This window comes from Palaemon carinicauda, chromosome 6, assembly GCF_036898095.1.
Source record: "Palaemon carinicauda isolate YSFRI2023 chromosome 6, ASM3689809v2, whole genome shotgun sequence".
NCBI lineage: Eukaryota > Metazoa > Arthropoda > Malacostraca > Decapoda > Palaemonidae > Palaemon > Palaemon carinicauda.
The window spans coordinates 1,948,293-1,961,749 of NC_090730.1; the positions used below are offsets into that span (position 1 = coordinate 1,948,293).

Below are 13,457 nucleotides of genomic sequence, written 5' to 3' on the forward strand. Positions count from 1 at the left end.
GTCTAGCAGACAATGTAGGCAAAGGGGGAGCTTTGCGAGCTGAGGACGCAACTAGATCGTGAGTGTCCTTCTGCACTAACGAAGCAGCAATTTCCTTTATCAAGACTTCTGGAAATAGGCACTTGGAAAGGGGAGCAAAGAGAAGCTCAGATCTCTGGCATGGTGTAACTCCAGCAGACAGGAACGAGCAGAGAGACTCTCGCTTTTTCAGGACTCCGGACGCAAATGAGGCAGCAAGCTCATTGGACCCATCACGGACGGCCTTGTCCATGCAGGACATAATGAGCAAAGAAGTCTCTTTATCTGTCGAAGAGATTTTCCTGCTCAGGGCTCCTAAGCACCAGTCTAAGAAGTTAAAGACTTCAAAAGCCCTAAAGATCCCTTTCATAAGGTGGTCCAGGTCCGATGATGACCAACAAATTTTTGAGCGTCTCATGGCAAGGTGGCGGGGAGAGTCTACAAGACTTGAGAAGTCGCCCTGGGCAGAGGCAGGAACTCCCAAGCCGAGAACTTCTCCCGTGGCATACCAGACGCTCGATCTAGAAGAGAGTTTAGCAGGGGGAAAGGCAAATGCTGTCTTCCCTAAACTCTTCTTGGACTCTAACCAGTCTCCTATCAGCCGCAAAGCTCTCTTAGACGAGCGTGCGAGGACGAGTCTAGTAAAGGCAGGTGCGGTAGAAGGCATGCCTAATACAAACTCTGACGGCGGAGAACGAGGAGCCACAGAAACAAACTGGTCAGGAAACAACTCTTTGAAAATAGCCAAGACTTTTCTAAAGTCCAAAGATGGTTGAGTTGACTTAGGCTCGTCCAGTTCTGATTGTTGATCATCTTGTTGTGCAGCAACATCATCATCAGAAAGTTCCTCATCCGAAAACTGATGAGGAAACGGCAACGGAGTGGGCAACGTCTGGTTCGCTGAGTCCGGTCGCACTGGTGCATGCGTGACGGAGCCGGACGCAACATCATGGAACTGCTGCACAGTCTGTGAACTGTCAACAACCATGGTAGCGCGAGGACGCACAGCGTCTACCCGAGACTGTCTAGACTGACTGGGTTGCGCAGTGGAAACCACACTGGGTTGCGGAGGTTGACGCACCGCGTCAAAACAAGTCACCTCTGATGGTTGTTGAACGTCCTGAACGTCAACAACCACCTCCGTGCGTCGCTTAACGTTAACGTGCGGCTGGCAACCCACACTGGATCGCATCGGTGGAGGAACCCCCTCAACTGGTATACGCGAGAAGGTTACCTCAGCGTCAACAGGACGCACAACCGATCGCTTGGAAGGTTGTTGGCTAGTAGGTACGGCAGCAACCTTCTCCGCATGAAAGTCCTGCATCAAAGACGTAAGCTTGGACTGCATGTCTTGCAGCAAAGCCCACTTAGGGTCTACGGGAGCAGGTGCGGCGACAGACGGTGTTAGTGCCTGAAGCGGTACCGCTTTGCCTCTCTTAGGCGGTGAGCAGTCATCAGATGACGGCAACGAGTCCGAACTGACCCAGTGGCTACAACCGGGACGTTGGACTTGTCCTGAAGGGACCGATTTACGTTTTAAAGGTCGTGAGACCTTGGTCCAAAGTTTCTTACGCGAAACACCTTCAGACGACGAGGTATAAATGGGCTCTCTCGTCTTACGTAGGTAGGGGCGATCTTGGGGAGATACGCCTGATACCATGGAGGGAACGTCTGTTCGCTGATTAAAGCCTCTCGAACCCATGCGTCGTGCGACATTGCTTCTCCCCTGGACTTGGGAGCTTGCAAGAGGTCCCGGACTAGGAGGACGACAGGCACGAACAGACGAACCCTCAAGCGCAACACTGTTCACAACACTATCACTTGGCACTTTAGCACTTCCCACTGCACTTTGACACTTAAGCTCCTTAACATCCGCCATGAGCTGATTGCGGTCACTTGCAAGGGACTCAACTCTCTCCCCCAGGGCATGGATGGCACGCATCATGTCAGCCATCGATGGTTCCTGAGTGCTAGGAGGGGGGTTAGGAACAACCACTACAGGGGAAGGAATAGGTTGTGGGGCATGAGGAGAGGAAACATCAATAGACCTAGAAGAGCTTCTCCTAACTCTATCTCTCTCTAGCCTGCGTGTGTACTTTTCAAATTCGATAAAATCGAATTCCGAAAGGCCAACGCACTCCTCACACCGATCTTCCAATTGACAGGTTTTACCCTGACAATTGGAACAAACAGTGTGAAGGTCGATAGAAGCCTTCGGAAGACGCCTAGAACAGTCCCTAGCATTGCATTTTCTAAATTTGGGAACTTGTGAAGGGTCAGCCATTTTGAATTGGTCAAGGGAAAATTCCAAAAAACGATCTAAGTCATCAACAATGAATCCGATACAAAAAAGAGTTAAAGGATTTATTTGAAGAAAAACCCTGCACAGCGAAAGCTCAAAACCAGAATATAGTACTTCACCAAAGATGATGTGAAAAACTCCAGTTTAGCAACAGCGAGTAAAGTACGTCTTGTCGACACATCGACAGAGAGAAAATTGAGTCTTTGTTTACATAGAGCTTGGTATCTGGCCGACAGATGGCGCTGTTGGGCACACCCGCATCCTGTATAGCGATCGCTGGCGAGTTTTTTCTGTACAGTTTTTGTCTGTCGAGCAACAGAGTTGCAGCTATATATTCACCGGCTAAGTTAAATATTTAAAATTGGTTTATTGAGTCTTCAAATAATTTTGGAAAATATGTATACTGTACTGAGGATGGACAAGTTTTCTAATCTAACAATATTTTTAATTTTGTTCTCTTGTTTGGTCTGCAGTAATTGCCTCTCATCTTAAATAGGAGAAAAGCTTGATGTCTTACCAAATTTCGTATCACTGCTCTTGGCATTAATCTGTTACCATTACTGTACTTAATTAGCTCGCTGTGCGTCATTCAACATTTTTCATAATGCTAATACTTCTTTGCATCCACGTACTTCCAGTCCATACCATCCACCAAATATTGATAAAAATGTGTCTAATTATACATCTTGTCTTTACTTTTAAGTCTCAATACTAAATACAGGTAAGTTTTACTCAAACTATGACTAAATTGTGGAATGATCTTTCCAAATAAACAACTGAATTAGTGGATCCTCAAAAGTTGAAACTACTGTATATTCAAATGCTTTTTGGTTGAACATGTTGACTTGAGTCTTGTTCCACAGACTGTTGTTTATTTATTAAACACTTATCTTGAATTTATTTTACTCTTTGTTATTTCTCTTTAACAGTTTGTTCTTTATTTTTCTCTTTCTTATATGCCCCAGGTTGATTTCCCTATAGAGTCCCTTGGGCTTATAGAATTTTATTGTTCCTAGGTTAACTAGAGGAGGAGGAGGAGGAGGAGGAGGAGGAGAACTCTTAAAATTAGAAAATGGACTAGTGTTTAAGATAATGTAGAGCAAAATGGATAGTAAATTGTGTCCATGAAATTAAAATTACTTAATGTATCTAAACTGAAATTATAAAGAAATGATCCAAATGAGTTTGCAATGTGAAACCACTAAGAATAATAATAGATTTAAAGTAAAATTCAAATCATATCATAAACAATGAAAAAGAAATGGGTAAAATCAGTGTTATATTTGGATAAGATATAAAATGAAGGTGCAAAAAGTCGTCCTGAGAGGATTTATGTTACGGCTTAATTAATGCTTTGCACCTGGGCATAAGTCATAAACAATTATAAACTAAAGCACAAGTAACATGCCCTATCAAGCAGGACAATGCCCTACAGACTGACCATTTATACATATGATTAGCGCCTAAGCTCCCTCTCCACTCAAGCTAGGACCAAGGAAGCCCAGGCAATAGCTGCTGATGAGTCAGCAGATAGACCTATAGGCTCCCCCAAACCCACCATCCTTAGCTCACAATCATGGTACGGTTGCAGCGACAACAGAAACTAACGAGTTTGAGCGGGACTAGAACCCCAGTCTGGCGTTCACCAGTCAGGGACGTTACCATTAAAAGTATAATCAACAAATGGACTAAAAAGGCCAAAAATGCATAGGGGAAAACTTGCATATATGTACATTTTTGTATCCAGAATGTTGAAGGGCTGTTAAATTACATTCCCTCTTTTTTGGTCTTTATCTACTTCTTTACTTCATCAATGATTGAGAAAGGCTAACAATTACCATAAGGTATCTTTCAATTTAATTATAATAACTAATTTCATTTACAAAAGAAAGTTTTTGTCAATCTCATTACATTGACTGGGTAACAAGAAAACAATATTAATTGTTTAAAAACTATATAAAAATAGAGCAGGTAATAATACAGTATTTCAAGGTAGGCCCCCCAAGACCAGGTTTGTTAAAATATAATATCAATGCGAGCATTTCACTTTAAAACAGCCTAAAACATACGAATAGGTATAGTCAGCTTAAAACATCTTTAAAAGATAATATAATATACAATAAAGTGACCGGCATGAGTATCAATAAGAGAGGCCTCGATAATTTCAAAACCTGCTTTTCATTGTCTATAATATGGATACAAATATTGAATATGCTGTATACAGCATGAATTAATGCTACAAGTATACATTAAATTGTATCTTCAACATTTTGTATAAAAGTTTGACTCGAGTATAAAAGTTTTATATATTAACAAAATAAATTACCAAGGAATTCTCATCTCTGGTAAACTTATCATGAACAGGGAAAAAATTCCATTTTGAGGAGTGAAAGAACTTCTCTTTGATTACTCCACTGTTACCCTAACAGAAGTCTCCTTAAGGTTTCGACAGGGTTAAATAATCCTCTTAGCCGGGCACCATGCTTCCAATACTGATTGATGACAATAGCCCCTATTTCTATTTCAATTGTGTCCTCATCTGTTGTGAAAATAAAATGTTATCATATATCTCTTAAGCTTAACTTTTTTTTCAAGAATATGAAGAAATAATATACTGTACAATACACCCAAATAAGAAAAATTACACCTTTTATCTTAGATTTTCTCAAAATTTATCTTAAGAGGACATGAGGTAACAAGTTATAAAACAAATGAAATATAGATACACATACCAAAGAGATAAATGGACACTGCTCGTATCCCGTACGTTACAAACGTCGTCGTAATGATCTTCAATATCGGTAACACAACACCTTGATAAAAGAGTGCAAGGATTGCAAAGACAATGAGATGCAAATTCAACTCACTGGAACGCAAAAGATTTACGATGGAAGGGATGTCATCCTGGAAAAGAAAGGTTACCTGTAATTTGAGATCAAATCCTGGTGAGTTACCAACATGTTGATTGAGTAAGTTTACTTAACAAAATGAATATATCATACAACAAATTAACATATGACAAATTCGAAAATAATCTGTTTTTCCTAAATATATAGCCTTCTAGGACAGATTTTATTACTGTATATAGTAAACATGTAAAATCCTCAGTTATCAAAATAATAAATTATATCTGCATAACTTATCTAGGGTATCTTTATTATCTTTAGGGTGTAGGCTATGTAGTTGGTTGGGACAGGCATAAACTTTCTTATTACTTGTCAAATTGATTTTTTCATGGGGTCAATGCTGTTTATCTTTGTCTGAAATACGATGTTATGAAGCTAGTTTTATGATTTACGAAATACAGTATTATGATCGGGTATTACCTTACCAGGAGTGACGCCAACTGAGAAGCAAACATAGGGTTGAGATAGTCTTAGGGTAAGGTAACGATACAGCTATACCAAGGGAAGTCGCAGGGGGGTAGAAATTAGGTAAGGATAGGGCTCCTAGGTTAGGTTAGGTGGGAAACCTTAGGTGAGGTGGTGTTTTTGTGTTTGCTTCTCTTTCACAAGGTGGTTTTTTGGTCATAAATTTTGGCATTTTAAAATGTCTAAAATTCCCCCCAATTATTTGCGTCAGAACAGTTCAAAGTACTAATAAATACACCAGGAACTCTTCATGTTTCCTTCATTAGGAATATTGTTCTATAGTAAACTTTAACCGACATTAATTTCTAACCTGGTCCGTCCCAACCAACTACAAAGGCTCATTATGTTTACGTACACTGACACGCCTCTCTTTTCTACACTGGATCTTCAACAAATTAAAAATCTTATTACCTCCAGGGACAAACAATTAAGGCAAGCAATTCACATCATTTAAAATTCCTTTAATTACATCTGCAATGTATAATTATACAAATAAGACAAGATGGGAACAAACGAAGAGAAATATACTTACCAGAGCACGTTCAAGGGTATCTTCAACTGACTCTTCCCTACCGTATGTGGATGGCAATGTCGGTATCCTTTAGGCAGTCTAAAGTACTTGGGAGCCATCTAAAAAGAAAAATTCCTTAATTGCTGTAGCTTTATAAGACATCTACAATTCAATGATTTACAGATTCTAGAATTTCTTTTGATATAAACAATACAGTAGTTTACTAAAGGTCTTCTGAGCCTTTACAACTGCACTCTAGTGTAAATCATTTTACATAAAATGCTACATCTTTTTGTCTTTATCCAGAACATACTGTAGTATCAATGGTCATCTTACATTTCCTGACTTCAATTTACTACTGAAAAAATGTCCAACCTAAACAATGAGATGTATCTGTTTTGTAAGGAAATATGACCTTAAAAACCATGAGGCTGTTTATTCCACTACCAAACTACAACCTTAGACTTCTAGAAAATAGAATGACTTAAAAGTTTATAACAATTTAACAAGACAACTTTGAGATATAGCTTTACAGTACTAACAATCATACTTTGAGTTTTATCAATATTTAAATATGTCTCCATAATTTGAACAGAGACCTAATCTTAGCTATAGCGTATCCCAATTCAAAGATTCAAAGTCTACTACATTCAGGAGTTTTATCAATATTTAAATTTGTCCACATTGTTTGAAAAGAGCTCTAATCTTAGCTGAAGTGTATCTCAATTTAGAGATTCTGCAGCTGAAAGTGTCTACTACTGTACATTCAAGAGATGAAACCTAATCAAACAAAGTAGAATTATGAGTTTAAAATGAGTTTAAAGAACATGTTTGTTCTCAAAATCAAACCATATGCCATACATATAGAATACTGTACTGTGGAAAATACAAAGAAGTTACTATAATGTACATCAACAATTTTCATCTAGAACCTATTTTTCAATAAAGGTACTACTAAATGACCCACAATCTGCCACCGGTCTATATTTGAAAACAAGGGCCTTGATTAATATGGTAAAATACACCAATACATCCACTTGACCAAAATCTATGGATTCCTGTGCAACATGACAAATTCGTAGATAATTTGTATTTTTCCTAACTATACAAACCTTAGCTATTTAATAGGGGTATTAGTTTCGGCGTAGCTTAAATGACGAGCCATTAAAATTAAACGAGGGTTTACTACCCACAATGCTAGTTAGCGGAGGTAGGGGAGGGTAGCTTACTACCCTCCCCCCGTCACACACCTGAGCTTGAACTCACTTTGTTTGGAGGTAGGACTTCAAGGGGGATAGGGCTGGTGGGCAAGTTTGATTAAATAGCTAAGGTTTTTATAGTTAGGAAAAATACAAATTATCTACGAATTTGTCATTTGTTCCGTAACTGGAATACAAACCACACTATCTAATAGGGGTGACTCACCCATTAGGAAGGGTGGATGTCCCAGCCAGTTCTGGCTCTTTGGCTTTGCCCGGGGGCTCGTTGTTTGAGTGTATAAGCACCCAAGAAATAAAGACCCCCTGCACCTCGCTAAAACCTTGTTACGCAAGGACTGCGGCCTATGAAAGCTGTGTGTGAAGGTATGAAGAAGTGTGACTCGTTCTAGGAAGTTGTTCTGAAGTTCTTTAGATGGAAACTTGTAGACTAAGACTTTCCCAATACCACCTCGCCAGGGTATGGGGACGTAACAGTATTAATTTAATACTAGGAACACAAGGGAGCATGGTTTACCTGCAGTGGTTTAAGGTCACCTATACAGAGAACCCAGAATGCTGCCTTCCCCAAGAGAGGGGATGATGAAGTAAAGAATAAGGGCCAGTCAAACCTTTTCATTCATGCAGACTAAAACCAGGTAACAATGCCCTCAACCTTCTGCTACTTGTCCAATAAGGAGCTTGAGGTTTTATATCAGCTGTTGTGCAGCCACCACAGGGCCGATAGAGAACGTATCGAGCCTCCTGTGGGTCACGTCTTGCAGGTAGTGGGCTGTGAACGTTGTTTGACGCTTCCACACCCCCGCTTGCAGAACCTGCTTCACAGAGAAATTTCTTTTGAAGGCCAGGGATGTAGCTATGCCCCTGACATCATGTGCTCTAGGGCGACGTGACGTAGGAGGATCTGGATTCAAGGCCACATCAATGACCCTACGAATCCATGCAGAGATGGTGTTCTTGGTGACCTCCTTTTAGTCCTTCCTCTGCTGACGAATAGAGCTAGCACATGAGGACGGACTGCAGCTGTTCTTTTGAGGTAGAGCCTCAAACTCCTTACTGGGCATAGTAAGAGATGGTCTGGGTCATCTGTTACAGAGCGGAGACTAGAAATCGGGAAGGAGTCGAATCGAGGATCCGCTACTCCAGGATTCTGAGTCTTAGCAATAAACTCAGTGACGAAGCTGAACGTTACCTCCCCCCATCCCCTTGAATGGGCGATGTCATACGAGAGACCATGAAGTTTGCCGACTCGCTTGGCCGAAGCCAGAGCTAGAAGGAACACCGTCTTCCAGGTTAGGTGGCGATCTGATGCCTGGCGTAATGGTTCATAGGGAGGTCTCTTAAGAGACCTGAGAACTCGAACCACGTTCCATGGGGGAGGTCTCACTTCTGACTGAGGGCAGGTAAGTTCATAACTACGTATGAGTAGAGAAAGTTCTAGCGATGAAGAAATGTCCATTCCTTTCAGCCTGAAGGCTAGACTTAAGGCTGAGCGATAGCCTTTCACTGTCGAGACTGAAAGGCGCATTTCTTCACGCAAATATACGAGGAACTCCGCTATTGATGGAGTAGTGGCATCGAGTGGAGAGATACCCCTTCCACGACACCAATCACAGAAGACTTTCCACTTTGCCTGGTAGACTGCTGCAGATGACTTTTGCAGGTGTCCAGACATTCTGACAACAACTTGCTGCGAAAATCCTCTCTCAGAGAGGAGATGCTGGATAGTCTCCAGGCGTGAAGTCGTAGTGAAGCTACGGCTTTGAGGAAGATGTTGGCATGTGGTTGCTTGAGAAGATTGTGTCGTGGAGGGAGCTCTCTTGGTAGCTCCGTTAGGAGTTGCAGAAGGTCCGGGAACCATTCCTCATGATGCCATAACGGAGCTATGAGGGTCATTGAAAGATTGACCGATGTTCTGGTCTTGTTGAGCACCCTCCTCATCAGACAGAATGGGGGAAAGGCGTAAAAGTCTATGTTATCCCAGCGTTGCTGGAAAGCATCTTGACAGAGCGCCTTGGGGTCTGGGACTAGGGAGCAGTACAGTAGGAGCCTGAAGTTCAGGGCCGTTGCGAACAGATCCACAGTTGGAGAACCCCACAAAGTCAAGACTTTGTTGGCTACTAGATGATCCAAAGACCACTCGGTACTCACTATCTGAGACGCTCTGCTCAGATTGTCAGCGAGCACATTCCTTTTGCCTGGAATGAAGCATGCCGATAGTGGTATCGAGTGGATTTCGGCCCATCTCAGTATCTCTACTGCTAGATGGGATTGTTGCTGCGAAAAAATACCTCCTTGTTTGTTGATGTAAGCTACTACTGTGATGTTGTCGCTCATCACCAACACAGAGTGACCCGCCGGGTATTGTTGGAACGGTTGAAGGGCCAGAAAGACGGCCTTCATCTCTAGGAGATTTATATGGAGATACTTTTCTGACTCTACCCACAGGCCTGAGGTCGTGTGGTGCAGCACATGGGTCCCCCACCCTTTTTTTTAAGCGTCCGCAAACAGCATCAAATCCGGGGGGAGGACGAGAAGATCCACTCCCTTTCGTAGGTTCTCGTCTGCCACCCACCACTGGAGGTCCGTCAGTTCCGCAGATCCCATAGGGATCAGGACGTCCGGGGAATCATGACCTTGATTCCACCGGGACCTGAGTCGCCACTGGAGGGATCTCATCCTGAGGCGACCGTTGGGAACTAGACGAGCCAATGATGAAAGGTGACTGAGGAGACGTAACCACGATTGGGCTGGAAGTTCCTCTCGTCTGAGAAAAGGACTTGCGGCCTTTCTCAGTCTTGCTATCCTGTTGTCTGATGGGAAGGCTTTGTGGAGATTGGTGTCTATAACCATGCCTGGATATATCAGTCTTTGAGTGGGAAGCAGTAAGGACTTCTCGAGATTTACCAAGATCCGCAGATCCCAGCAAAGTCTCAGAAGTTTGTCCCAGTGTTGAAGAAGGGATAACACCGAGTCTGCTAGGATTAACCAGTCGTCCAGATAACGGAGGAGACGGATGCCAATCCTGTGTGCCCATAAAGATATTAGGGTGAACACTCTGGTGAAAACCTGTGGTGCTGTGGAGAGACCTTTCTCAGCCTTGTTATTCTTTCGTCTGATGGGAAGGCTTTGTGGATATTGGTGTCTATGATCATGCCTATGTATACCAGTCTCTGAGTAGGAAGCAGAGAAGACTTCTCGAGATATACCATGATCCTCAGATCCTGGCAAAGTCTCAGAAGTTTGTCTCGGTGTTGAAGAAGGGTTGACACCAAGTCTACTAGGATTAGCCAGTCGTCCAGATAATGGAGGAGACGGATGCCAATTCTGTGTGCCCAAGATGACACTAGGGTAAACACTCTAGTGAAGACTTGTGGTGCTGTGGAAAGACCGATGCACAGCACCTTGAACTGGTATTTTTTGTTGTCTAGGCTGAATCTTAAGAACTTCCTTGAAGACGGATGGACTGGGATCTGGAAGTACGCGTCCTTCAGATCCAGCGTACACATGAAGTCTTGCGGTCTCACTGCTAGTCTGACCGTGTCTGCCGTCTCCATGCTGAATGGACACCTTCTTTACAACAAAGAGTTGAGTGAAGAAGCCTGGAGACTCGTCGAGGACCTCTTGGAGAGTGCCCTTCTTCAACAGGGTCAGGACTTCTGCCCGAAGGGCTTTCACCCTTGCCGATCCCATGGCAAAGGAGCTCAATGACACTGGATTCGTCGTCAGGGGAGGTAGAGATGTTGTGAACGGGACGCGATATCCCTGACTGATTACGGAAATCGTCCAGGAATCGGCCCCGAGTTGCTGCCACCTGTCTGAGCAACTTTGTAGGCATCTCCCCACTGGTGGACATGCAAGGGGACTGCCAATTCTAGCGTCTGCGGCCTCGGCTGCTCCCTCTAAGATTCTTACCTCCCCTGGAGGACTTTTTGCCTTTCCTATCCTTGGCAGGAAAGGGCTTAGACACCACTGTCTTCACTGCTGCCGTTGGTTTTGCGATCTTGGTTGGACAGGACTGCTGGGGTGCTGGAGGCTTATAGGGCTTGGATGTTAAAGCCCTATGAAGGAGGGAGTCTTGGTGAGACTTCCTCCACCTCTCAGCAGCCTGTTCCACATCCTTAGGCTCAAACAGGATGTATCCTTCTAAGGAAGAATGTCTGAGCCTATTGATCTCGGTGCTAGGGACCTTCTGATGGAATCTCTCAGCCACCGCATCCCGACGTTTCAGGATGGTGTTTGCCCATAAGTTTGAGACTTGGTGGGCCAGATACTCGATCGTGCGAGTGCCTGAGAGTAGGAACGTCTCCATAGCTTTCCTGGTACATTCTTTGGAGAAATCCTCAGAGCGTATCAGGATACCTAAGGTCCCTAACCAGATGTCCAGCCACGAAGTGGCTTGCATAGCATACTTCGCAACCTTCTCCTGGTTAAGGATCTCGGTTGCCAAGAACGAGATCTACCGGTTGGAGAGTTCTCAAGAGGGACTCCCCTGGTAAGCTCTTCCAATGAGTGGTGGAGAGGAAGAGCTAAACAAGGCTACTCCAAGACCTCAAAGTACCTCCTCTGCTGTACGCAAGGAGGTGGAAGGAGCTTGTTGGCAGCACTGGAATGGTTGGAGGAGGACATCTCTGAGAGCTATACAGCGATCTTGTCTCTGGTACTCTTAACCCCTTGAGACCAGGGCAGAGCTGCACTGGTCTTAGAGGGTTTCTGAGTACCGAATACACGGTCCAAGACCGTGTCATTGTCCTCTCGAGGAGGGATCTCTGGGTCGGAAAACCCATTGAGAGCCCTCATTTGAGTCAGAACTTGCCAAAACGCATGTTCTGACTCTTGCTGTTCTCCTCCTGACGTCGGACTTGCAGTGAAGTCTCCTGTCCCAAAAGGCTCTTCTTGGGGAGAGTCGCGGACGTTCTCAGAGTGGCTAGTTGGCTCCGTCCTTGGTATTGTAGAGGACTTTGATAAAGTCTTAGAGTCCTTCGATTCCTTCCTGGGAAGGATGTAGGACTCTAACATCGAAGATGGTAAGTTCCTTCCAGCCCCCACTTGAGAAGACCTCTCAGCGCGAGGAGAGGTTTCCCTCATTGGTGCGATGGGGGAAAATCTCACCTCACGTGATTCCCCTGATGACGGGAATTCCTCGTCTGACAGGGAAGGAGAGATCTGGGGGAGTGAAGGAACCTGCCTCGAAGGCTTGCGTGGAGTCAACTTAGCCCTTGGAGAAGTTACCGCGTCAGGAACTCCTCTTTTCCTCTTCAGAGGGGTAGAGACAGCCAAGGATCTGTGACTTAATTTAGAGAAAACAGGCTTGAACGCCTGTGTAACTGCTCTGATTAGTGCACCGAACCAAGGCTGTTGGCTGACAGACGTGCTGTTAGACACCCCCTTTGAAGGGCCAGGGATAGAAGGATCCCTGGGAGGAGTTCCTAAAGGTGGGTTCGCCTGGAAAGATTTAGGGATCCTGGACCCTTCTGGATGTTTCCCTTCCGCTGCAATACACGCTGTTATGTGTTTGCGGGGATGGGAAATGAGGCGATGGCGACCTTGCCGTGCGTTGTTCAGAAGTCTCGCACGCGGGAGGATATTGACGCTCGCATGGGAGCGTAATGGTGCTCGCGCGATGGAGAATACCAGGAATCGCGCGCAGGAGACTGCTGGTGCGCGTGCGGGCGCGCGGGGGCAACTGCGAGGGTCCACGGGAGACTGATGGTGCACAGGAGCACGCGCGGGAGACTGTAGGCGCACAGGCGAGCGCGCGGGAGACTGTAGGCGCACAGGCGAGCGCGCGGGAGACTGATGGCGCGCGCGTGGGCGCAACAGATCAGGGCGTTGAATGAGCGGGCACGCGGGTGATAGTTTGCGCGCCCTTGAAGAAGCCGTAGGGCGAGCACGTGCAGGAGAGATACCCCTGGCGCGCGGGCGCGCAGTTCAAGCCTGTGCTGCTCGTGGGCGCGTGTCTTGTGGGCACGCGTCAGAATGGTGGCTCGCAACTGCAGGAAAGGATGGGCGAGGGTGCGCGGGGTGCGCGGGGTGCG

At 44.8% G+C, this 13,457-nt stretch overlaps 1 long non-coding RNA gene across 1 annotated transcript in view; it reads right to left on the reverse strand.

Annotated features, from left to right (window-relative positions):
* Positions 1-4,162: 4,162 nt before the first annotated feature.
* LOC137641945 (uncharacterized) overlaps positions 4,163-13,457 on the reverse strand; it is a 41,513-nt gene continuing 32,218 nt past the window's right edge. Inside the window, exons 2-4 of the long non-coding RNA XR_011044602.1 lie at positions 6,224-6,321; positions 5,053-5,224; positions 4,163-4,859 (exon numbers count right to left, since the gene is read on the reverse strand). This is a non-coding gene — a long non-coding RNA (uncharacterized lncRNA). The remainder of the gene's footprint in view (positions 4,860-5,052; positions 5,225-6,223; positions 6,322-13,457) is intronic.